This window comes from Artibeus jamaicensis, unplaced genomic scaffold (genome assembly GCF_021234435.1).
Source record: "Artibeus jamaicensis isolate MK-2021 breed Jamaican fruit bat unplaced genomic scaffold, CSHL_Jam_final scaffold_1964, whole genome shotgun sequence".
Lineage (NCBI taxonomy): Eukaryota > Metazoa > Chordata > Mammalia > Chiroptera > Phyllostomidae > Artibeus > Artibeus jamaicensis.
Window position 1 is genome coordinate 45,181,792 of NW_026522030.1, and position 25,183 is coordinate 45,206,974.

At 42.9% G+C, this 25,183-nt stretch overlaps 1 pseudogene; it reads left to right on the forward strand.

The window, feature by feature from the left end:
* LOC128626042 (FUN14 domain-containing protein 2-like) overlaps positions 1–19,296 on the forward strand; it is a 93,696-nt pseudogene extending 74,400 nt beyond the window's left edge.
* Positions 19,297–25,183: the final 5,887 nt, after the last annotated feature.

Sequence of the window (25,183 nt, forward strand, 5' to 3'; positions counted from 1 at the left end):
TGACAATTAGATCTGTGCGGCCAGGAAGGAGGTCCCTCAGGACGTAGCGAATTTTCTTGTCACTGGAGAATATTCACTAGAATATCCTTCAAAGGGCCTTCCTAGTGCATAGTTCTTAGTTGGTGTCTTATACATATTTGATGAATGAATGAACTTGTGTCTTGAAAAGAGATTCAAACAGAGTTGGGAGGGTCTGATAAAAGTCTTTAACACTGAGCCACTATTATTCTATAAAACACTTGCTTCCTAAAACACAAGCATTTGTTGCATTCATGCAAGTCTGTATTCATTTGGAAAGTTTCACATTCATTCCCTCGTTTATTTGTGAGGGGTGGGAACTTTCCCCATTGTCTAAGTATTCTGCCTGAGGAAAATGGTGGAAACAAAACAAGTGCAGGAGAGGAGAGGGACCCTAAGCCACCAGAACACACTGGTCCTCATGACATGGCCTCGGGCCATAGCTGGGGAGGGCTTGGGAGAGAAGTCAGGGCCATGATGCAGATTAATCCATGGCTCACTTAACTTCTCTGGTACAGCTCTAACTTCCTCATTTGATGTGGGTCTTTTGAACTATACCATTAAATCCAGAGCTTATGCAAATGGTGCTGGTGTCACTCTAGAACAGAGAAGTTAAAATTGAAATTTGGATGAATGTTTTAGCTGACCCATAGTTACTATTTATTACCCAGTGGTAAATTCTAAGAAACATTCAGAAAATTTGAAAATTCCAAACCAGGTGCCTTGAGAGGATATGCATGGAATTAATTTCCTGCTTTGAAAATGGTATTTTGATGGATGGCATATAGTAAGTCATCATATAACAGGGAATTCTCATTTGAAGAGTAGAATGTGTTAAAGAGTTGAGGTGAACCATAGCAGTTTTTGCTTGTGCTGTCTTGTAAACCATGTCAGTATACTATCAGTTCAGCTGCAAAGTTATCAATCATATATTATGTGCAAATCATTTTGACGAGTGCCTGTCAGAGCTTTGGATTGCTTCCTCTTGAAGAGGACACCATGAAAAGATGCGGGTGGCGTTGTAAGCATGAAGTAGGAGAATGAGAAATTGATCAGTGTGTATGACGTGTGATTATACCTGTTTTCTGTTGATGAATAACAAATTACCACAAATTTAGCAGGTTAAAAGGACATGTTATTATCTCATAGTTTCTGTGGATCCAGAGTCTGGGAACATCTTAGCTAGGTCCTAGGTTAAGGATCTAGCAGGGCTGAACTTAAAGTATTGGTCAGGCGATCCCACTTACGGATATGTATTCAAAGAAACCCACATCACTAATATGGAAGAACACATGCACCCCTATGTTTGTTGCAGCATTGTTTACAATAGCCAAGGTATTGAAGAAACCCAAATGTCCATCAATAGATAAGTGAATAAAGAAGTTGTGGTAGATACATACAATGGAATATCACTTAGCCATAAAAAAGAACAAAATTTTACCACTTGAGATAGCATGGATGGACCTAGATAGAGGTATTATGCTAGGTGAAATAAGCCAGTCAGAGAAAGACAAATACCATATGATTTCACTTATCTGTGGAATCTAAAGAACAAAACAAATAAACAAAACTGAAACCGACTCATAGATAGAGAGAACAGAATGATGGTTGCCAGTGTTAGGAGTGGGGGGACTGGGTGAAGAGTGGGAAGAGTAAGAATCACAACTTGGTAGTTACAAAGTGGCACAGGGATGTACATGTACAGTACAGCATAGGCAATATAGTCAGTAATACTGTAATAACTAGGTATGGTGCCAGGTGGGTCCTGAAAATGCCAGAGAACATTTTGTCAAGCATATGTCTGTCTAACCATTGTACTGTACATCTGAAACTAATTTAAAATGATATTAATGTTAGAAAAGGTATTGGCTGTTTTGTACTGCTTTCTAGAGCTTGGGTCCTCTTTCAAGCTTTCTTGGGTTGCTGACAGAATCAGTTCCTTGTGGTCATGGGGCTGAAGTCACCATGCTGCAACTGACTTCCTCGTGGGTCTGCTCTCAGATCCCGCAGGCTACCCAGCTGCTTGCAATGTGGTCCTCACACGGGGCCTCCCATGTTGGCAGTTTGTGTCTTAAAGGCCAGCAGGAGAATCTCTGATTTTCTCTGATTTATAGTCCCTCTTTTAAAGGGTTTACCTTATTAGGTCAGGCCTGCTCAGGATAATATCCTTTGAGACTACCAAAAAGTCAACTAATTAAGGACCTTAATGACCTTTACAAAAAGCTGCCATTGCTATTAACACAACTTAATCACAGAAGTATAGTTCTATCATAGTCACAGGTCCTGCCCACACTAAGCTAAGGGGTGGGGTTATACAGGACATGCACAACAAGGGTGGGAATATTGGGATCACCTTCAGATTTTGCCTACTACACTGGCTGTTCAGAAGGCAAAAAATTATTGTGTTTGCTAGAAGTTGGAATGAGGTTGTTACCGAACAAGAGGAGGAGGTCCGAGGGAGGGGCAATATAATATTTGGCCCACCTAGGGATGCCCAAAACTGCTATACAACAGGGGCCCCTCCCAAAAAACAAAATACTAAAATCTACTGGGCCCTTCTGTCCGCCGCCAATTGGAAAGACATCTCTTAATGCCAGAGATTTGTGAAAAGGAAACAAAATGTTTATTTAATGCTATTCAGGCCTAATGCCACCACTAAAATATCAAAGTCCTTTAGGGTATACACCTACACCCACACAGCGTTCCCTTCTCCCACTGTCCCAACTCTGGGTACCGTAAATCAGGAAAAGAGCACATGTCTGTGTTGCAGGCCGCTGGCACCGTCAGCTGTGTCACTGTGCAGGATCTCGAGTTAATCCAAAGCACTGTGGTACCCTCTCATGGTCCACTGGCAAGAGTCCTTTGTACCCAGTTCCAATCAAAGTCTCTCTTGCTTTTCAGGCCCCGCGGCCAAAGGGGGCACCCCAAAGCCGCGTGGGCCTCTTCTACCAAAGCTGCAGGACTCCGCACTCCACCAAAAGCATGCGGCTGTCTTCTTCACCTGGCTGCAGGGATCTCCATTCTGGCAAAGCTGCGTGGTTTTTTCCCTTTCACCTGGGAAAGAGGAGGTCCGCACCCTGCCAAAACCACGTGGCTCCCTCTTTCACCTCACCAAGAGGGGGTCCTCACTCTGCTGAAACCGCGTGGCTCTCTCTCCATCTGGCCAAGCGGGGACCCTTCATGTCCTGGAGCCAGTCTTTTTCAAGCTCTCACACAGGCCTTTTCACTCAGGAGCGCAGCCCCTTGTTACATTCTGAGTCCAAGCCCTTCTCACTCCTGAGAGCAGCCCTTAGTTCCCATCTTGAGTCCCTGCCACAACCTTCTCCCTCAGGAGCACAGCCCCTAGTTACATTCTGAGTCCAAGACCTTCTCCCTCAGGAGTGCAGCTCCTAGTCTCCATCCTAAGTCCCCTGCTACTTCCTTCTCTCTGGCTCCAAACTTGGCCACTGCTATTTAACATATCTATGAAACCAGTTAAAGGTTATAGATATGTTAAATAATCATTCCAGAGGTTAGCTCCAAAACTGTTGCTATGCAAAACAGCTCTCAATGGCCTGGCTCCATTCATCCCTTCCCCCTGGGGGGGGGGCGGTGAGGACATCTTATATGTCTCTCCAATATTCCTATACACTTTGAATTCTGGACACCATTCCAAATCTGTTTTTTTGGGGGGCCCCTCCTGGCTGCACCCTGTATCAAGGTCACAGGAGAGCATAGGTTTTCAGCACTTAGTCAGCCATACCAACTGGGTATTTTACAATTCTGATTAGTTCTGGAGTTAGCATAAGTTCTGACAGGTTAGTGGGAATCTCACCATCCTCATTTTTTTTTAATTAAGGCACAATTGCCATAACATTTTATTAGTTTCAGGTGTCTAACAGAATGATTATATATTTGTATTATAAAATAATCACTACCATAATTCTGATTAATGTCCATCACTGTACATAGTTACAAATATTCTTCTAGTGATGGAAACTTTTAAGATCTACTCTCCTAGCTACTCTTGAATATGAAATATACTGTTACGGGCTATCATCACCATGCTGTACACATTTCCATGACATTCGTTTGTAACTAAAAATTTATACCTTTTGACCCTCTTGTATTAGCCCACCTTCAACTCCCTGTTTCATTCAATCACCAATCTGTTCTCTATGTCTGTTACCTTGGTTTTTTTTTTTTATTTATTTTACTCTTAAATTTCATACGTAAGTAAAATCATGGTATTTGTCCTTTTCTGTCTGACTCACCTACCTCACTTAGCACATTGCCATTATGGCCCATCCATGTTGTTGTAAGTGAAGCTGCCCTCACTTTGGAGGCCAGCTCAAGTCCAAGGGGCCACCTGCACTTCTGCTTGGTGAACTACACATTTAGAGGATCTCTGGGCCACCTCTCAGGTTAAAATATTCACTAGAACAACTCACAGAACTCAGGAAAGCACAGTTTAAGTACATGTACACTTACTGGTTTATTATAAAAGATGAAATGAACAGTCACACGAAGAGACACATAAAGGGACAAGGTCTGGGAGGTGGTGGGCCCCACCATGTCAGTGCCAGGTGCTCCATTGTCCCAGCACACTGCTGTGTTCACTAACCCAAAGATTTCTTCAACATTGTTGTTCCAGAGTTTGTATATGGAGTTTCAGTGTGTAGACGATATGGACTGAATTTTGTCTTCCAAGTTTATATCCGGAAGCCCTACTGATACAGGGTGCAGCCAAGGGGAGGGGGCCCTAAAAAAGATTTGGAATGGTGTCCAGAATTCAAAGTGTATAGAAATATTGGAGGGACATATAAGATGTCCTCACACCTCCCCCCCACCCCCACCCCCAAGGGGGAAGGGACGAATGGACCAGGGCCATTGAGAGCTGTTTTGCATAGCAATAGTTTTGTAGCTAACCTCTGGAATGATTATTTAACATATCTATAACCTTTAACTGGTTTCATAGATGTGTTAAATAGCTGTGGCCAAGTTTGGAGCCAGGAAGAAGGGAGTGGCTGGGACTCAGGATGTTACTAGGGGCTGCACTCCTGAGTGAGGGGGCCTGTGTGTGAGAGCTTGGAAAAGATTGGCTCCGGGACATGAGGGGAGAACTGCCCAGGTGAGGAGAGAGCCATGTGGTTTGGGGCAGAGTGAGGACCCCTGCAGTCATGTAGGAGAGAGCCACTCGGTTTCAGCAGAGTGTGGACCCCCTTTCCCAGGTGAAAGGGAAAACCACGTAGCTTTGCCAGAATGGAGATCCCTGCAGCCAGGTGAAGAAGAAAGCCACATGCTTTTGGTGGAGTGAGAACCCCTGCAGCTTTGGTAGAAGAGGCCCACGTGGCTTTGGGATGCTTCCTTTGGCCGGGTGGCCTGGAAAGCAGGAGAGACTTTGCCTGGAACTTGGTACAAAGAACTCTTGCCAGTGGACCGTGAGGGTGCCACATGACTTTGGATTAACTAGAGAGAGATCCTGCCTGCACGGTGACACAGCTGACGGTGCCAGTGGTCTGAAACACAGACGTGTGCTCTTTTCCTGATTTATGGTACCTGGAGTTGGGACAGTGGGAGAAGGGAGCTGTTTGGGTGTAGGTGTATACCCTAAAGGACTTTGATATTTTAGTGGAGGCATTAAGCCTAAATAGCATTAAATAAACATTTTGTTTCCTTTTCACAAATCTCTAGTATTGAGAGATGTCTTTCCAATTGGCGGCGGACAGAAGAGCCCAGTAGATATTAGTATTCTGTCCTTGGGAGGGGCCCCTGGTTGTATAGCAATATTTGGCATCCCTAGGTAGGCCAGGTATTGTATTGCCCCCCCATCCCTGGGACCTCTTGTTCGGTAATACTACCCCTAATGTGATGATATTTTGAGGTGTGGACTGGGAGATAATTGGGTTATACTAGGTCATGAGTGTGGGCCCTCATGATGGGATTAGTGGTTTTATAAGCAGAGGAAGAGAGATTTCTCTGGGTATATGCTCCAAGGAAAGGCTATGTGAGGACATAGAGAGAAGGTGGTCATCTGCAAGCCAGGAAGAGAGCCCTTAATAAGACCAAACCAGCTGGCACCTTGATCCTGGGTTTTTAATCTCTAGAATTTTGAGAAATTTCTGGTTTTTAAGCCACCCAGTCTTTGGTACTTGTTATGGCAGCCTGAACAGATCTAAGACAGTGGGTATGATTAATTAAATTATGGGCCCCATGATTGAACTTAATCTCCAGCCCCTGTGCCCTCCTGGGGTCTTCCGTGGTGGAGTAGGGCTGAAAATTCAGACTCTGGAATCAGGTGATGATTTCTTCTAGTGACCAGCCCTCCTCCCCAGGCTCTCTGAGCCCCTCCTCCAAGAGTCGTCTAGTTAACATAAACTCAGGTATCCTCAAGGAGGCTTCTTATGAATAACAAAAGGCACTTCTATCCCTCAGGAAATCCCAAGGGTTTTCGGAGCTTTGTGCTAATACCCAGAGGATATTACCTACTTTGTATATCATATATCAGAATCTTGACAGAAGGTGTCAGTGTGGCCAAACCAATTCAGGTGCTTCGTAGTCATACCTGAAAAAGTTATGTAAACATGTAAACCTATTTATGTGTGTGTGTATTTACACACACACGCACATATGTAAGTTGCCATTAAGCTATATAGTACATAGTATATGTATTTAATGTGTGTATATATAAATGTATATATACACACATGGAGTATTGGTGTGGTTTTGTGTCAATTCTCATTTTTCCACGCAAGGAAATGCTTAAGCCAATGATACTAAGGAGTTATCTCTTTTGTTGTTTTGTTCTAGGTTTTTTCTCAGTGCATTTCCAATCTCATGCCAGTCTACTGTTAGGGGAAATGAAGCGACCAGACCCCGAGGGATTCTGGAGGACGAGGTTTATTCCTTTACCTGCACGGGCCCAGAGGAGTCAGTCTCCAAATTCTGAGCCCCGAACAAAGGATTCTTGGGGAATATATAGATTAGGGGTCTTCCTGTGTACGTGACAAATGTGGGGTACAGAAACAGAATGTGATAATCGTTCTATTAGTGGGGGTGCTAGTTTCAGTCCTACTGACTATCCGGCTAGCCGCTCTCCTGGCAGGGGGGTGCCAGTCCCAGTCCTACTGACTATCCGACTATTTGCTTTCCCAGTGGGGGTGCTAGTTCCAGTCCTACTGACTATCCGCTCTCCAGACAGCCCCATCGCTCTCCTATTGCGCCTGGGGTCCTAGGCGAGCCAAAGTCTCCTGAGGCTTCTCCTTCACTACCTCCGACATGGGTCCATGGTAGATTGAAAGTCTCATTTGGGCACCAGGATTGATAAAAAACCTCTGGAGAATTATCTCTCTCCCTGGATGCATTTGCATTGTGGCTAAGCTTTGTAATTTGTCCTATTTATGTTTATAATTGTGTTCCTTTTCAATCTGAAACTCAGGCATGTTGGCCCTCAGCAGCGGATACTCAAGAGCTGCTTTTTTTCCTCACTGTTATTTCTAGTGTGGTTTTACAACCTATTTTTGCTTTGAGGACAAGAATGCAGAGAAATGCTTCCTGAAGTTTTCACTGTTTTTCGTCAGATGTGTCCCATGTTGCACGCTCACATGTGTCCCATAGCTGCAGCAGTGTGTCACCATTTCATTTCCACAAGTGCTGGTGCTAAATGTGCGAACTTCGTTAAACTGTTCCTAGGTGATTTAACACAACTCCGAACTTGACACTGTGTACAGAATGGCAAGTGTCCTCATTATCCTTAAGTGTCACCAGTCAACAAGCAATGCCTGCGAAAGGGTGTCAGAAACAGGTTGAGGTAATTATTAGGAGTAAGAAAGGAGAGGAAGGAGAGGAAAAGACATGGGAAAGGGAAAACACAAGAAGGTGTAGAATCAAAGGAGAGGAAAGTAAACCAGTTTACCTGGTAGCGAAGGATGACGCCCTCCTCTCCCACCTTTCCCACTCCCAAACCTAAAACCCAAAAATCTCAAATCTTTTTCAGGTGACAATCAACAATGAAGCCTATTGAAAACATAGTTTTAAAAGTAATTAGATTTTTGAGGTGTTCTCCTATAGAAGTAGTCTATACCAACCTGCAAATAGGCTTGCCAAAGACCAGGAACCTAGATATGGAAACAAATAGGGCAGAGAAACCAGAAGGAGTGAGTGACACAGGGTGCAGCCAAGGGGGGAGCCCCCCCAAAGATTTGGAATGGTGTCCAGAATTCAAAGTGTGTAGGAATATTGGAGAGACATATAAGATGTCCTCACCGCCCCCCACCCCCCAGGGGGAAGAGACAAATAGAGCCAGGACCTTTGAGAGTTGTTTTGCATAGCTACAGTTTTGCAGCTAAATGCAAATGAAATGATTTGATTATTTCAAATGATTATTTAACATATCTATAACCTTTAACTGGTTTCATAGGTATGTTAAATAGCTGTGGCCAAGTTTTGAGCCAGGGAGAAGGGAGTGACTTCACCCAAGATGTAACTAGGGGCTGTGCTCCTGAGTGGGAGTGCCTGTGTGAGATCTTGGAAAAGATTGGCTCCGGGACATGAGGGGATAACTGCCCAGGTGAGGAGAGGGCCACGCAGTTTGGGGCAGAGTGAGGACCCCTGCAATCATGTAAAAGAGAGCCACTCGGTTTCATCAGAGTGAGGACCCCCTCTTGGTGAGGTGAAAGAGGGAGCCACATGGTTTTGGCGGAGTGCAGACCCCCTCTTTCCCAGGTGAAAGGGAAAACCACGCAGCTTTGCCAGAATGGAGATCCCTGCAGCCAGGTGAAGAAGAAAGCCACATGCTTTTGGTTGAGTGAGAACCCCTGCAGCTTTGGTAGAAGAGGCCCACGTGGCTTTGGGGTGCCCCTTTGGCCGGGTGGCCTGGAAAGCAGGAGAGACTTTGCCTGGAACTTGGTACAAAGAACTCTTGCCAGTGGACCGTGAGGGTGCCACATGACTTTGGATTAACTAGAGAGAGATCCTGCCTGCACGGTGACACAGCTGACGGTGCCAGTGGTCTGAAACACAGACGTGTGCTCTTTTCCTGATTTATGGTACCTGGAGTTGGGACAGTGGGAGAAGGGAGCTGTTTGGGTGTAGGTGTATACCCTAAAGGACTTTGATATTTTAGTGGAGGCATTAAGCCTAAATAGCATTAAATAAACATTTTGTTTCCTTTTCACAAATCTCTGGCATTGAGAGATGTCTTTCCAATTGGCGGCAGACAGAAGAGCCCAGTAGATATTAGTATTCTGTCCTTGGGAGGGGCTCTTGTTCTGTAGCAGTTTTTGGCATCCCTAGGTGGGCCAAGTATTGCCCCCCCCCCCCCCCCCGGACCTCTTGTTAGGTAACATGAGGAGGTGGGAGATGGATGAATCTGAAATAAATTCCAAGGTGGAGTGAGAAACAATCACGGCGTTGTTTATGGAGCAACTTGGCTCAGGTCTCAGAGACAGGGGTGACGGGGCAGGACCTAGAGGAGGGCCTCCTGACCCCACTGTGAAGAACACTGATCTCTGAGCCCCAGACCTTGCAGGAGGGCAGCACATCTGATTATGTGACTCCGACAAAATGTCAGGGAAATGAAAACAAATGACTGAGCAGTCCCTGGAGGGATAAAGAGTTCACTTATTAAGCTCCCTGACCAGAAACATTGAGATTTAGTCATCTAGGATGATTTTATTCCATCTTTTATTATAGGCTGCACCACATAAATCTGTGTTTTATTGCTGGAGCGAGATGCTGCAGAATTTCAGGATGACTTTTGGCACTGTCTGAGCTGGCTCACTGCTGTGCTGACAAGCACTTGTGGAAAATTAGCAGTGATGATATTAATCACCTTCTTTGGGGCTCTTCTCCCCCCTATACTCTGTACACTCTGTTAGACCTTTGTTTTGTCCTTTCGAGAACAAGAACACCCCCCCCCAACTCCTTTACAAGTGACATTAGAAAGTGGGGTGGTCGGAAGGCAAAGGAGTAGTCATGTCCTGAGGCCCTTTGGGTGGGGTGTCTGTTGTGTGACACTGTTGTTATGGCTTCCAGACATGTCACATGCCTGGAAAGCTCTGGGCATGGCTGCTGGCACAGGGAAGAGAAAGAAGTATGGATGAATGTGAAAGTATGGCCAATTTTCTTCTCTGACCAGAAGATTTAACTAGGGCAATTCAAGAGTGTAAAAGATTGTAAGAAATAGGAGGTGGTTGAGTGAGGGATTTGAAGTGTATGTGTACATACCTGTACACATATATATACTCTAGGCTGACAAGATAATTTATTTTGGGGCTGACACCCCTTGACAATTGATGTCCTCATTCTCTGTTCTACAATGTCAAATACTTTTCTACCAACAGCGGATTTCATTTCTTCCCTCTACTGCTTCCTAGTCCTTTTTGATTAGTCCTAGTTTTACTCCTTTTCCCCCTAAACTATCTCCTGAAAGGTTACCCTTGCCCTTCCTGCCTCTGCTTTGGGCAACCACATCTAGTCAGTTGGTTTTCAATGTCATCTCTTGATGACTTCCAAAAATATAGCTCAAGCTCTGCGCTTTCTCAAACAGGAATAGATACTGCAAATTCAGCCCTGGGCGAGATGAAGGGAGATGAGATAAAGCCCAGCTTGTCCTTGCAATTGCTTACCTGACCTGGATCTATGAGGGCAGGATGCTGAGCTATGTTGAAGGAATGGGCTGGGGTTTTGTCTATGTTCTGATGTGCTCTGTACCCTGAATGTATGTACTCCATTTGGTCTGACCCAATAAGGCAGGACCTGGTGAAGACTTGCAATGAGGCTTTCTTGGAATTCTGTACTTGGGAAACAATGAGTTCAGTGTAGTAGTTCATGTGAACCTGGGAGTCAGATTGCTTAGATTCAAATCCTGACTCCACCATGTCCTCACTGTGTGTTCCTGCATGAGCTTGCTTGGTGAGTAGCCCTTTTCTGGTCCTTCACCTGCAACAAAGGGTAATAATCAGATCTCACCCCTTAGGGTCACCATGAAGATTAAGTGAGATGATGCATTTAAAATGCTGAGCCATGCACATAGTAAGGACACTAAATCTTAGCTATCTCAAGCCATTTGGCTTGTTTCTCTCCCAAAAGAGAGAACAGTCTTTTCTGAGAAGCCTATGACAGAAAGCAAAAGGCATTAATGTGGAAAGCTCTTTCTTTTGTGAAATAAAATGCCGCACCCAGATCTGGGGCTTTGTGATGGATTCATTTAGAGCTCATTATGAACAGGTTGATGAGAAGTAGGTGGGTTAAGGATGAGTGAAAAGCTTTATGGTGGAGTTTCTCCTGTTTTCTGGGCTCAGCTCTCAGAAAGCTGATTAAATGAGACTGGGGCTGTGCAGGGCTGCCCTACTTCAGGCTTTTGTCAGCACTTCCTTTGTAGATTCTAATTTCCAGGGCATAGAAATGGCTGTGTTGAAAATATTCTCTGAGGGCTTGAGCTTGGTGTGGAAGATCTTTATCAGGCACCAAATAATCTTGTCAAGCTTTAAAAGTAGGAAAGAAAGGGAAAAATGTTGGAAAGGGGGAATAAAAGAGAAAGACAGCCAAAGAGAGGAGAGCAGAGTGGAGATGCTGAAAGGTGAGAAAGAAAGAAAGAGAAAATTCTTTTCAGAGTTCCTTAGATGCACACTTTAAAATAAAATAGCACCTCTATGTCAAGCATTTCTCCAGCGTCCTTGTCTAGGCCTTATACTGTAGTAATTAATTGAAAAGGGCTGCACCACACACCTTCCTTCTGTCTGTCTGTCCTTAAGGTGTATTACCTCTTCCCACAAGCTGAATTCACTGTTTGTTGCCTGCCCTTTATTTCTGCCAACATGGAGTTTACCATATCCTTTCCATTAAAAAGCTACACCAACCTAATCTGTGGTGTCTTACCGAATGGACCCACCCTTGTGCTCCGGGTTCCCCCTTCCCCATATTAGGTTTGCCTTGCCCACCACCAGGGAAAGACATCTCTCAATACCAGAGATTGGTGAAAAGGAAAGGGATTATTTATTTAAAAAGTTATACAAGCTTAGAGTAATGACTTAATGTATTCATTAAAGATACCAAAGTCCTTTAGAATACCCACAAACTCACAGTCCTTCCTTTTCTCCTATGCCCCCAGTCTGGGGTACTGTATCTCAGGAAAAGAAGTAGAAGTCCATGGTTCAGGCAGCCCCTTGGTTCTGGCACCATCCACTGTGTTGCCTCCATGATCTCCAGTTAATCCAAAACCACGTGGCACCTTTTCAAGACCCACCAGCAAGAATATTTTCGCTCCTTTTCCTCCAGGCAAAGTCTCTCCTGCTTCCTAAGTCACATGGTAAAAAGGGAGCACCTTAAAACTGCACAGTCCCAACTTTCACCAAAGCCACATGGTCCCAAAAAGCCCTCAGTCTGGCTGCTGTGCCTGGGTTTAAATCCCAGTGCCAGTCTTCTTCTGCAGCACCATTTCTGCTTGCCACAATCTGTTACATCTGCCAGCATTCCCGTATTCTTCCAGCTTTACTGGGCTGCCATAGTAAGTCTGGGCAGGCGTGGCTCCATGATGTGGAGCCAGTCATCTCCAAGCTCTCCGGCAGGCACTGTAACCAGTGGGAGTTGCCTCCCAGTTGCATCATGTGTTGAAGCCCCTCCCATTTCCCTGGTTCAAAGCATGGCCACAGATATTTAACATATCTATGAAACCAGTTAAAGGTTATAGATATGTTAAATGACCATCCTAGAGGTTATCTGCAAAACTTGCTATTCAAAACAATTCTCAATGGTCCTGCTCCATGTGTCCCATCCCCCAACTCAGACTTGTGGGAGTGAGGACATCTTATATGTATATATTTTTCCTAATATTACCTGGACACCCTGAGTTCTGGACCCCATTACAAATGCCCATTTGGGCATCCCCCTTAGCTGTACCCTGTTACAGATACTCACCACAGGAAATTCTGGAATGTTAGTGCCCTTAGCATGAGGACTTGTGCATGACGGAGGCCATGTAAGCAGTGGAGATGGTCTTCCACTTTTGTTTCTCTTCCACACCAATGTGTGACTTGATGGATTGGGCTCTGCAGTGGGCAATGAACCTGTCCTGTGGGGAGGTGTGGATAAAGGAAGGGGAGAGAACTGTGAAGTTTGGTTAAGTATCTCTGTCTTCCATGAAGTGGGGCATAGAAATGGCATCCTATGTAAACCTAAAGATGATGGAATGAAAGGACTATAGGGTATTTTTGCTCTGCCAATGACAGGTAACTACACACAAAGGGAACACTATGACCAGTCCTTGGTAGAACAGAGCTGGGAAGACAAGCCTCTGGGGATTTTAACCCAAACAACCTGGGTGAGGAGGCCAGCCCTTGGTCTCTTAATAGCAAATGACATCAACCAGGAATTGGCAGGATCAATCACCAGCATCAGGAAATAGCAAGGGTTTCTAAAGAGTTTTGGGTTCCACCAGTAAATGAATGGATCAAAAAACTTTGGTACATATACACAATGGAATTCTATGCAGAAGAAAGAAAGAAGGCGCTTCTACCCTTTGCAACAGCATGGATGGGACTGGAAAGCATTATGCTAAGTGAAATAAGCCAGATGGTGAAAGACAAATACTATATGATCTCACCTTTAACAGGAAGCTAAACAACAAAACAAACAAGCAAGCAAAATATAACCAAAGACACTGAAATAGAGAACAGGCTGACAGGGACCAGAGGGGAGAGGGGAGGGAATTTCAGGGGAAAAGGAAGGGTTTACAGGAACAAGTATAAAGGACACATGGACAAAAACTAGGGGGGAGTGGAAATGGGAGGGAAGTGGGGAGGGCTGGGGGTGGGCTGGGATGGGAGTAAAAGACAGAAAACTACTTGAACAACAATTAAAATTAAAAAAAAAGTTTTGGGTTCTACAGAGTGAAAAAAAACCTGTCCCCATTTCAGCTCTTCCGGCCTTCAATAGTTTTGTGACTATAAGGAAGTCTGTAGCTTCCATGAGCCTCAGTTTCCCCACGTGTGAATTGTTACTTGAAATTCTTGCAAGTGTTAAATGGAAATTGATTCTCCCTATTCATTCGACAAGTCTTAACTTTGGATTATTAGGCACCTATCATGTGTCAGGTGTTATGCTGTGGATGTAAGTAAAGAGCTTGGCAATGCTTAGAAGTTCAGAGATGTCAGTTTCTCCTCTCAGACTATTCAGTAGTCCCAGTCAGGGCCTCTTGAATTCAGAGCTTTGCTGTAGGGAAGTAGGGCTGGCTGTTTGGAAAGCAGGAGGAAGTCATTGTACATCATTATTCATGCTCTGGTTAGGCCTGCTTTAAGAATGTTCTGACACTATTTCCATCCATCAGAGCTGTCTGCGTTAGTTTAACTGTTCTGAACTCTGAAGCCTCTGCCAAGCAACAGCCATTTCCTCTCGGCCTGCCCAGCCCCAGCACCTCTGAGCAGGGCTCAGCTCCATCACAGGGACACTTATGGTGGCAAGAGGTCCTTCAGTGTCTGTGGCCTTTGCACTGTAGACGACTGTAGCTGAGGTCACCTCCTTTTCTCAAGAGAAAATGGTTTGATGGGGTGCTCTGGGTCATGGGGTATGCCTCTGTCTGCTTAGAACTTGACAGAAAGCAGCTGAGTAAGGATGACAAGCCACTTAATGGATGTTAATTACTGCTTGCAGCGTCCCTGTAGGTTAGAGGACAAGAAGATCCTGATGTCAGGCCTGACTTGCCGTGGCTGGCGGCAGGCTGGCACTTACATTTGATTAGGGTTGTGACTAGTTTAGTACAGCCAGAGGGACCCAGATGGCAAGCTCAAGACTTACCTACCTCGTAAAGGGACAGTTCACAGGTACATTCTTCTTCAAGGAAACGTTCACAATGAGCTTTGGCCTCATTTATTCCTTCCATGTCACACCTGATTTATCCCACATTGATTTAAATCAGGACCTCTGAGATACAGTTTGGTTTCTGAGCTTTACCTTCCTTGATGGGATTAGAACCAATAATTCTAGAGAGTATGGGTTTAATCCCAAACCCTCATTTACTGAATCCCTCCCTGCATGGTAGCTTTGCAATGCTTCTATTTAAGTGTAGTGGCAGATGAAAAAACATAAGAGTAATTAATGATATTATAAATTGGAGAAGCAAATGGCAGTCCTCTTAAAGCTGACCTCTGGTTCCTGCACTAAAGAAGAGATGTGTATAGGTTCCTATGCAGTGCATTATGTTGAAATATCATCTTCTAAGCACTAGTTACCTCAGTTTTAGCCTAAGTGGCATATGGAAGGTGTCAGTTGTGAATATTTATTGGGATTGAAATGGACTCTTAAGAGGCGAATGCAGAGGGAAAGCATCTTGTGATATTAATATATGCCACCCAGGGGCTGATGGATGAGCTGGCCCTTCCCCACTCCAGGAGCTGGGGAAGGTTCCTTCTGGGAGTGGTGCACAACAATGCAGTTGCAAGAACCCAGTGTCATCTCCAGCTGTTTGGAAGATAGACTTGAGTTCAGGCGCAGGTGGGGGAAAAGGTGTCCAGCAGAGAAAATGAGAGGTAGGTTTTCCTTCTCATTTAAGTAAGAAGTTTAACATCACAAAGAAAGCCTTTAGCTTCACAGCGCCCGTAGGGCATGCTTGGCCTCTCTCCATTTCTGTGGTAAATCCATCAAGACAAAAAGTGCTCCCATCTTAGAGAGCTTTGGAGGTGAACACAGTGGAACCAAAGGAAGAGCCTTCACTTTTGATCACAAATGTATGGAAGCAGTCAAAGACACCGAAGGTAACTTGGGTTTGTTGTAAAGTTTAAAGCTATTTTTCTATGAGAATCTCTCATGTGGACATGAGTGCAGTTAAATAGGAATTCATACATAATACATTATATGTTGGTAAATGTGCATTTCATTCAGCTTTTTAGTTAAGGTATAATTTTCATAAAGTAAAATACACCCTTTTTAGTGTGCCATTATGTGAGTTTTTGCTAAAGTATAAAATCATTTAACCAACAGTCGATCTAAATATACAATAGTCCCTTCACCTCCCAAAGTTTCTTGGCTCCTTTGTAGTCAGTCCCTCAGCAATGACAACCACTGTCTGTTTTCTTTCTATGGTTTTGCCTTTTCTAGAATGTCATATAAGTGGAATTATATAATCTGTAGCCTTTTCAGTCTGGCTTCTTTCACTTAATATTGAACATCCTTTCACTTACTGCATTTGAGATTCATTTCTATTGTTTATATATAAGTGATCTGTTCTTTTTTTATTGCTAAGAATTTTATTCTAGGGCTGTATCACGGTTTGTTTATCTTAGAAGGGGGATGTGTGGATTGTTTCCAGATTTTGGCAATCATGCATAAAGTCACCTATGTACAGGTCTTTGAGTGAACATGTTTTTATTTTTCTGGGGTAAGTACCTAGCTGTGGGAGGCTGTGTTCTGTGCCTGGTGCACGTTTCACTTTGTGAGAAACTGCCAAATGGTTTTCCAAAGTGGGTGTACGTTTTGCATTTACACCAAAAAAGGGATGAGATTTCTGTTCTTCTATATCCTTGATAGCACTCAATATTATCAATTTTTTAAAACTCAACCATTATTTGGTGTTTAGTGGTATCTCATTATGGCTTTAATTTGCATTTCTCTCATGACTAATGATTGAACATCTTTTTACATTTTTTTATTTGCTATATACAGGGGTGGTGGGCCAATGTAGGTTTACAGTTGTAATACAAATAATTCATAATAAATAATATAAAAATAAATTGTGTTTCATGTACTCACAGCTGTATATTCTTTGGTGCAGTGCCTTTTTATCTTATACTCACTTGAAAGCAAATTGTTAATTTGCTAGAAACATGGTATTTTGTTTTAATTATGTTAATTATTATTATTTTTGGTTAGGTTGAAACTTTCAGCTCTCTTTTGGCCTGGTTAGATCAACTACCGCCCTCCCCCACCATTGGCCGGCCGTAGGAAAGACACTGAGATCAACATAGAGTGTAGCTAGTCATATTTTCTTTAAGTCAGACAGCAGAAAACTGAACTAGCAACATTTTCGTGGATAGTTTTGGAAATAAAAAATAACTGCTTCCATTCTCTCTGGAGAAGCCTACCCCATCTAGTGAAATGGAGCCATTAAGCCAAATTCCCCTTATAGGAGAACAAATAACCATAGATGGTTTTTTTAAGAGGTGACTTGTTTTTCCTAGAGCTATCAGACCCCAGAGGATTACAGGATTCTGGTTTTTAAAAATAGCCCTATGATTTCCTCAAGGCAAATATTGATTATTTGTGACTCGAATCAAGAAGTCTTAAATCAAGAAAGATAATGTGCTTCAGGTGTCACTTTAAAAAAATAAGTTGATACATCTGTAATATTGATATATTTTTAGATAGAAGATAAAAATAGAAGTAACAGCAACCTGTGCTACCTACCTGATTGAAGAAGAAAATAAGGCATTGAAATATTTTCTTCTTTTAGTATAATGTACTTGCAGTGGACTTCTTTTAGGGCTTTCCCAGCTCCCCAGTGTTTTCTTTCTTGACAACAACCTTCCTTGTCATGTCGTTTCTCATTTTCTATGGCCCCGGGCCCTCAGTAGTCGTGTTTCTAGTACCTAACCCCACCCTCCTCCTTGGCCAGAATTTATGTGATCAGAGGTAGGTACCTGACTCAATCTGGGCCAGACAGATCTCTACTGTTGCTGAATCTGATATGATGCCAATTTTGGGGGCATGGCATTTTTTGCCATGTGTACATGAAGTTAAAGAAACCTATTCTGCAAATGAAATAAAAATGAAGCTTATTCCTGGAATGACCAAGATTCAAAGCAGAGAAAGGGTCCCACCTACATTCCTTATGGTCCAGTTCTTTCCCTAAGTCTCTCTACACTTAAATATCATGACGTACTTTAATATAATTCTGTTGAATTCCATCTTAGATTGAAGGTAGCTTGAGTTGGCTTCTAATATTGCAATCAAGAGTCTCAAGTTCAGTAGCATTGGGTGATCTTGGCTAGCAAACCCTTCTCTTTGAGTTGGCATCCTGTCAAAATTCTAGTCACAATTCATACAAATGCTGGGCTTAATGATGTCAGACGAATAACTGAAATTAAGGGTAAACAGTGAGTTTGAAGGTAGGTCTCAATGGAGAAATGGAATGATTTCATTATTTCTAAGTGTAGTAAGATTCTTAGGATCTTAGTGGTTATACAGTTTAGTTTATATTGTCCAGCCTTTCACACAGCAGACCTTTCTTGAATTTGGCTGATGGCTGTCTGACCTCTTATTATGTAATATCAATTGGTTTAAGTCTGGGTCTACACATACTTAGATAGATATATTTTATTTTTGGTTTTAAAGTCTGTATTTCTTCCTCCAGACTCCATTCCAAATATTTTCAGATAGTTATTGCTCTTAATATTCTTTTGGGATTTCTCTTCTCATTCACTTCCAAGGCCATCAATGGATAGGAGATTTTTGCCAGCAGGCATTCCACTTTTAATTCAGAAACACTGATCAAACTTGCTGTTTGCTTTCTGGTTGTGTGCTGATGACTTGCACTCTCAATGCTTTAGCTCACGTCTTTTCCAACACATTGCAGTCTACTCCTAGAAGACTCTGCTTAGGGCAAGGACATTTTTGGCAATATGAAAAAGATCACCTCACACAGACTTTGCTTATGTCAAAAGGGTCATCTCCACTATTTGGGAGTTTCCACAACTAATGGTGGGAAGAATAAATGGGAGGCAACAGTTGCACGTATGGATAGGGACAGAGGGGCAAGCCCAGGCCACCCTCCTCCACTGCGGCCTTGGGAATGGAGGAAGCTGAGCCCCACCTGCTGGAAGCCAGGCTGGGCAACAATGGCATGCCAATCTGTGTCCCACAGCAGGTGCTGGGCCTCTTTGGGTGTCATCATGAGATGAGATGGCTGAAATAGCTATGACCAGTCAAAGACATTTTGATTCACTGGATCTTGCCGAATTTGGTAAAAAGTAGCCATGGTGGCACAAACCGTTTGGCCAGAAATTAGACATGTCACTGGATGGCGGGCGGGTTTTCATGTTCCAGAAGGTTGGAAAGTTGGCTGCAATAGCTGTGGGAGGAGGATTTTTGTCTCATTCAGCTTGCAGATCATACTGGGTACACTTAAGCTGACTGGCAATGAGCAGAGAAGGACATGAAGAAAGCCAAGAAATAGCTGAAGATCTTAAAAGCAACCACTTATCTACAGAGGTGAAAGGCAAAGCGGAGGAGATGCTGTCATTTGTGAAGAAGAATGTCGTAGTGACTGGCGAATCTTTTGGAGGCTTTCTACTCGGCATGGCACCCTAAGGAGGATGACTCATTATCCTTGCTTTTTCCAAGTAGCAGCCCCTTCACTACATGATAGGACATCAGTCTCTTCTTCCTCCTCCTATTCTGCTGTGCCTTCCTTCTTGCTGTAGCATATCTGAATGGCTTCTATAGGTATCTGTTGATACGGCCCTACTCTCAGCCTCCTGACAACAGAAGAGACAAAAGACATTAACTCTCCTCCCAGAACACTCCTGTTCGGCTGATCTTTAGGTCGGCAAGAATGTTCCTTTCCCTCTACATAAAACACTTACTAGAACACATTACAAGATGGCTCACCATAGAGGATGAGTGGATCCTCAACATTTGTTCCAAAAGATTTGGAAAAGGAGTAACAAGCCCATAGGTACCTTATTATGTGCTAGATAGGAAAGGAACCGAATACATTTGCCTTTAATTATGAATAAAAAAAACAAAGGAGGCACCTATGGTAGTACTTGTATATATAGTAGATGATCAACCTATTTGATAAGTCTAGTAAATTATTGATGACCAAGTTAAAGCTTTGCTATGTAGATAAAATTTGTTTACACCCTTTCCCCCCAAACTGGAAAGAAAGTAGTCTTGAAGTTTGTGATTAGATTTCCATCCTCTCACTTCAGAACAACAACTAACATTTTGTAGCTAGTTTGAAAGTGTCACAGACCAGCTGGGACTGGAAGTTCTTGGAACTCCATAGTTACTGGGCTGTGTCAGACTGATGAATTATGTAGAACCTGTTTTCCATGAGTATTATTAATCATGCTCAAGCAAATGAAGACATGCTAATTAATTCGTGGTGGTTTTTACCTGCAAATGCCAAAGGAACTAAACCAAATTAAATCTTCTATTCTCTTCAAGACCAGCACCCTGTTAAACACCTTATGACTTACCAATTCAGTTTGAAAGACGTGGTTCTTTGGAAACTTAGTTTGCCTCTGATTTCAGAATCTGAAGGTTCTTTCTTGAAAGTATAGGCCAAAGTCTTACACATAATGACTTGGAAAATGTATAGACGGCATTCATTGCTATGATTTACAGAGGACCCAGCATACCCTAGCCTCTGTATTAGGTAGTCGAACCATGTTATCTCACTGGTAGGTATTACCAAAAAGCCGAGAGGCTGGTATTATCATCTAATTGTACAAATGAAGAAATAGACTCAGACACTTGATGTAAATGCCCCATGTCATGCAGCTTAATAGTACTGAGCTAGAATTCAAAGCCAGACCTGTGTGACTCCATGCTTTTTCCACTGGCTCTTGCTTCTCCAAAGGAGACAGTTCACTGTATGTGTGAATTTTGCCTGCCAGATAACTGCACGGTGCTGTGAATGGTGCACTCTGTACTGTATTTGAACAGTGAGGGTTTCACTTTTTATTTTCCCTATTGGAGAAAAGTTTGAGAACAGAGTTTTAGGGTTTTTTTAAATGATTTTCATTAGAACAGCATCATGTGTAATACTACTCCATTTTCACTCTCAACTTCCTGTGTATATTTCCTTTTGGTAACAATTAAAATATTGTTCTGCAGATAAGGAATGGCTTTTCCATCCACGGCCAGGTGTTTGCCACGTGAGCTATGTTTAAGGTGCCTCTTAAAGCAAGTGGTCTCTGAACATGGCAGTGGGCCACTGGGAAGACTGAAAATTGCAGACTCTCACTGACCGCAGATGGTTTGCAAAGGGTGTTACTCTGCACCTTATGTCCTTGTCTAGTTCAATGTTCCTGGTTATCTTTCCCAACACTACCTAAATGTCTGACAAAATGGAGCTGAAGGCTTATTTGGGGGATGTTGACTGTTGTTACTGGTGTTTCCCTTGGCAGTCACCTGGCATGTCCACAGAAGGAAGAATGCCAGTTAATGCCCTGTAGATGGTTGAGGTGTCAACGTGGAGTCCTCTGATATATCTCCTGAGAGCAAGCCCCACTGAGGTTGGATAGGCTGGACCAGCATTGACTCTAGAGCTGGTCATGCTCCAGGTAAGAATCTGGGAAGCAGGGTTCTGGCCGAGGTGTCTTTAGGGGGGCTTAAGTTCCTTCGTGCATATTAGGTGGTTGCCAGCGTTCTTGCAAGGACGCAGAGCACTAGAACTTCTGTTAGAGGAGAAGCCCATGGAGCACTCTACTCAAGACAGAATATTATGTAAACCGACATACGCTCTGATGCTTCTTTAGATGACATGTAAGTTGTCTTCATTGTTAGTTATTTCACTCACTTTGTCTTATCCAAATTAAATAAATACTAGTCATATGTATATGTGTGTGTTTTTGTGTGTGTGTGTATACACATATATATGGGGGGGGAGAGAGAGAGAGAGTTCACACTTGAGTATCTCTCCTCTTTGCCACTTTAAGCAACAGATGTTCCTATTTTGTCAATGACTTAGTGAGATGCACAGGAGCACGTACTCTCGAATCTCCATCTGTCACTGTGTCATGTAAGGCAGGTCACATTCTCTCTGAGCCAAGGTTTTGTTTTTTCACCCGTGAGATGGGATGATTATTCTTACCTTAGAGGGCTATTCTGAATGAAGATTAAATGTAAATGAAATGAGCAGTGTCTAGCTTACAGAGGATGCGCAAAACTGCATGTTTTCTTTTGCTAAAATAAAGACCGTTACTTTTTATTTCTAAAGGTCTCTAGAACCCTTCCTTCTCATCCTGACACACCACACATACAGGGTCCAGCAGAAGTAACTCCACTGAGTGTGGTTGGTACATAGGTGAATGTCTCACACAAGATGGACAGCAATTTGAACATTTCACCTAAAGTGTCATATGGTATGCTTGAGTGTGATACAATTTTGTAATAAAAGATTTTTATGTAATAAGAAAGCGATGTTATTTGTGCAGGGCCCTGTAAATACACATACCACTTCTCTGTGTGTTTTCCAGGCAAACAGTTCAATATCATGTGGTAGTGTTTGCAAGTTGTAGTCAGCATTAATAAGTTAAAGTTTTCCTTATATTTCTTCTGTTAGCCTGTCCTCTTCCACAGGGTACAAGAGAAATAGGAATTAGAATTGCATGGTATAGTGCTCAATCTTTTCCTGACTCCTAATTAGAACCTCCTTGCATGCACACACACATATACACTCCCACTCTGCATTTTATGCTCCTCCGTCTTCCTTTTCAGATGTCCTCACTGCACACTTTTTCATTGTTGGATGTGTTTCTGCTGGAACCAGAAATAGCAAAAGTGTCCACTTGATTGTGGCAGAGTAATGCATGTGTTGGGTGGCATTGTCAAACCCTCATAAAAAATTAGAAAAATGCTCCCACTATTTCATGGGCTAGTCAAAGGCAGAAGCAGCAAGAGTTGTTGGGAAAGGAGTGGCAAAGGAAAAAAATACATTGTTGCTTTTTCCAGGAAGAAAGGAGGGAGCTTGGGAGCAATGGGCAAGTCTTTATTTTCCTAGAGACTGAATTGGGTGTGTGGCTTAGAAAGAAAATGAAAATAAATCCCTCAGAGTTCCACTGCCCTTCAAAGGGAAGGAGCAGTAAATTGCCTGTCTTGGGTAGACCCCTGCCAAAGGCTTATCTCCATGCTGAAATAATGTCTTCTGGAGCCAGTTTTATACTTCAAGACTTTGTTCTGTCTTTTCCCCCTAGCCGTTCTTTCATCAGTTCTAGCTTGAAAGCTGGTCCTAATGTCAGCCAGATTCCCTGTGTGTGAGTGAGGGGCTCAACTGACAACAGCCCCCACGAGTGCCCTAAGGTCCCCTGCTTTGTGACCTGCAACCCCCTTTGCATTCCCTCCTGTAATGTGCTGCGTTTGAGCTGTGTAGCCAACAGAGTATGACAGAAGTGATGGTATGTCACTTTTGAGACTGGATTACAAAAGATGCTGTAGCTTCCACTTTGGTTTCATTTCACTCTCTCTTGGGTCATTTTCTCTGGGGGAAAGCTTCTTGCTGTGTTCTGAGGACACTCCCAGAGCATGTGTAGAGGCCAGTGAGGTGAGGACCTGATACCTCCAGCCAACACCCATATAATGTAGCCTTCTTTACATTGTATTTTTCTGTGCCAAATCTAGCCTTCAGATGATGTGAATTCAGATGATGTGAAACTTCAGCCTTCTAGCCCCAGCTGATAGCTTCATAGTAATCTCACAAGAGACCCTGAGCCAGAATCATCTAGGTGAGCCAATTCCAGATTCCTGACTCTTAAAAACTGTGAGAAAAAGAAATATTTGTTGTTTGAAACGACTGTCAAAAACTGAGAAGGATCTGCTATGTTACCCTACCTGAAAGCTAACACATTAGCCTACCACAGTTTATGGACAGTAGTAGAAGTCACAGGACCCCTGAGTCAGACACAGAGACTTACATTATATTAGTCACAGCACAGCAGTCGGTGTGAGCCTCTTGCCTGCTGGGGGGTGATGCACCCACAGTGGGTTTGCCTCACAGCTGAGGAACCCTCAGCTTGGAAAACCCCAATCTTTTTTAAGAGGGTTTCAAGGAACTCTGCTCAAACTTTACTCTGGAGGGAGACATTGTTTTCTATTACACCGGATGGCAAACAGTTCTGGCCTTTGTCCCAGACGGGTACACTGTCTCCATCTTTCCAGGTTATTTGCTCTACAAATGTCCTAAAAAAAGATCATCTGGACCAAAAGTGGTCAGTGCCTCTGCTCACAAGAAACACAAGGGACTCAGTGCAGACTTGTCTGCAATAGCTACTGAGTTTTTGGATAATTTTCTGTACAGCAATAGGTAACTAATGCAATGTGGACACCTTGTCTGCGCCTCACCTGTCAGAAGCACTGCCTGTGTGGCAGAGTTGTGTCTGTTTACAGAGCGTGGCTCCAGGGCCTTTGACTGTAAAAACAGGGGAAGGTATAGGAAGTCCTCCAGTTTGGGAGGGTGATAAAAAGGGAGACTGGGAAGGAAACAGATGTAGGGAAGGGACCAGTAGATGGAACAGATTAGATTTGATATCTGTAGCTTCCTCTAGAAACAAAGATTTTACCTAGAGAATAGTTAGCTTTGTAAAATAAGAGAATTCATTAGTTAGCATCTTGCTGTATTTTAAAAAAAATCTCTTTTCATCTTTGCTAGTAAACTGATTTTTTGCAGTGTTGGGGTGTTGCTAGAGGTTATTTCTCATACTTTTTCCCCTAGTTTTGAGCCAATCCATAGAGAATCAAATTTAGAGAATCCTCTTTAAATGGTATATGAGATAAAGTACTTAAAAGATTTGTTTTTGTTTATTTGTTTTGTGCAGTGAAGATAAGGAATCAATTAAAAGATATCTTGGGTTTTCTGCCATTAGGCAATATCTTCCATTCTCCTCATGAAATCAGTTGAGGGGACGAAGAATTATTGATAGTTATTTTAATTTGAAATGATTTTTTAAATGTTTTTATTCAGTTTAAAGAATATAAAGTTTTAGAACTATTAAATTATGCTCTTCCTGGAATCATTTTTAGAAACACAGAACAAAATCCAAAAATGTGAATGAGTTTCAATTGGCCCATAGGAATGGATGCCTTATGATGCTCAATAGATGACATTGCTCCAGGCTTTCCCCAGCTGGGACTCACTGATCACAGAGGGCTCAGGGATGCTCTCTTAGTTCTCCAATAGGAAATTCCATGGCTGGTTATCCAGTTTTCAGAAGGCTCTCTCTAGTAAGGTACCCACCAGGGCAAGCTATAGTCTTGATTATAGCTTGGAGGATAGGTTAAATACATGCTCTTTAATTTAATTTGTCTTCATTTTTTCATCTCTTAAGTGGGACCTGTAATACTTATCTCTCTTATGGCTGTTGTGAAGTTTAAATATGCTAAAGTAGATAAAGAATTTAGCATTGTTCTTATAATAAATACTGTAAGCTAAGGCTAGTATTATTAATCCTCAACGATATTAGTAACACTCCTC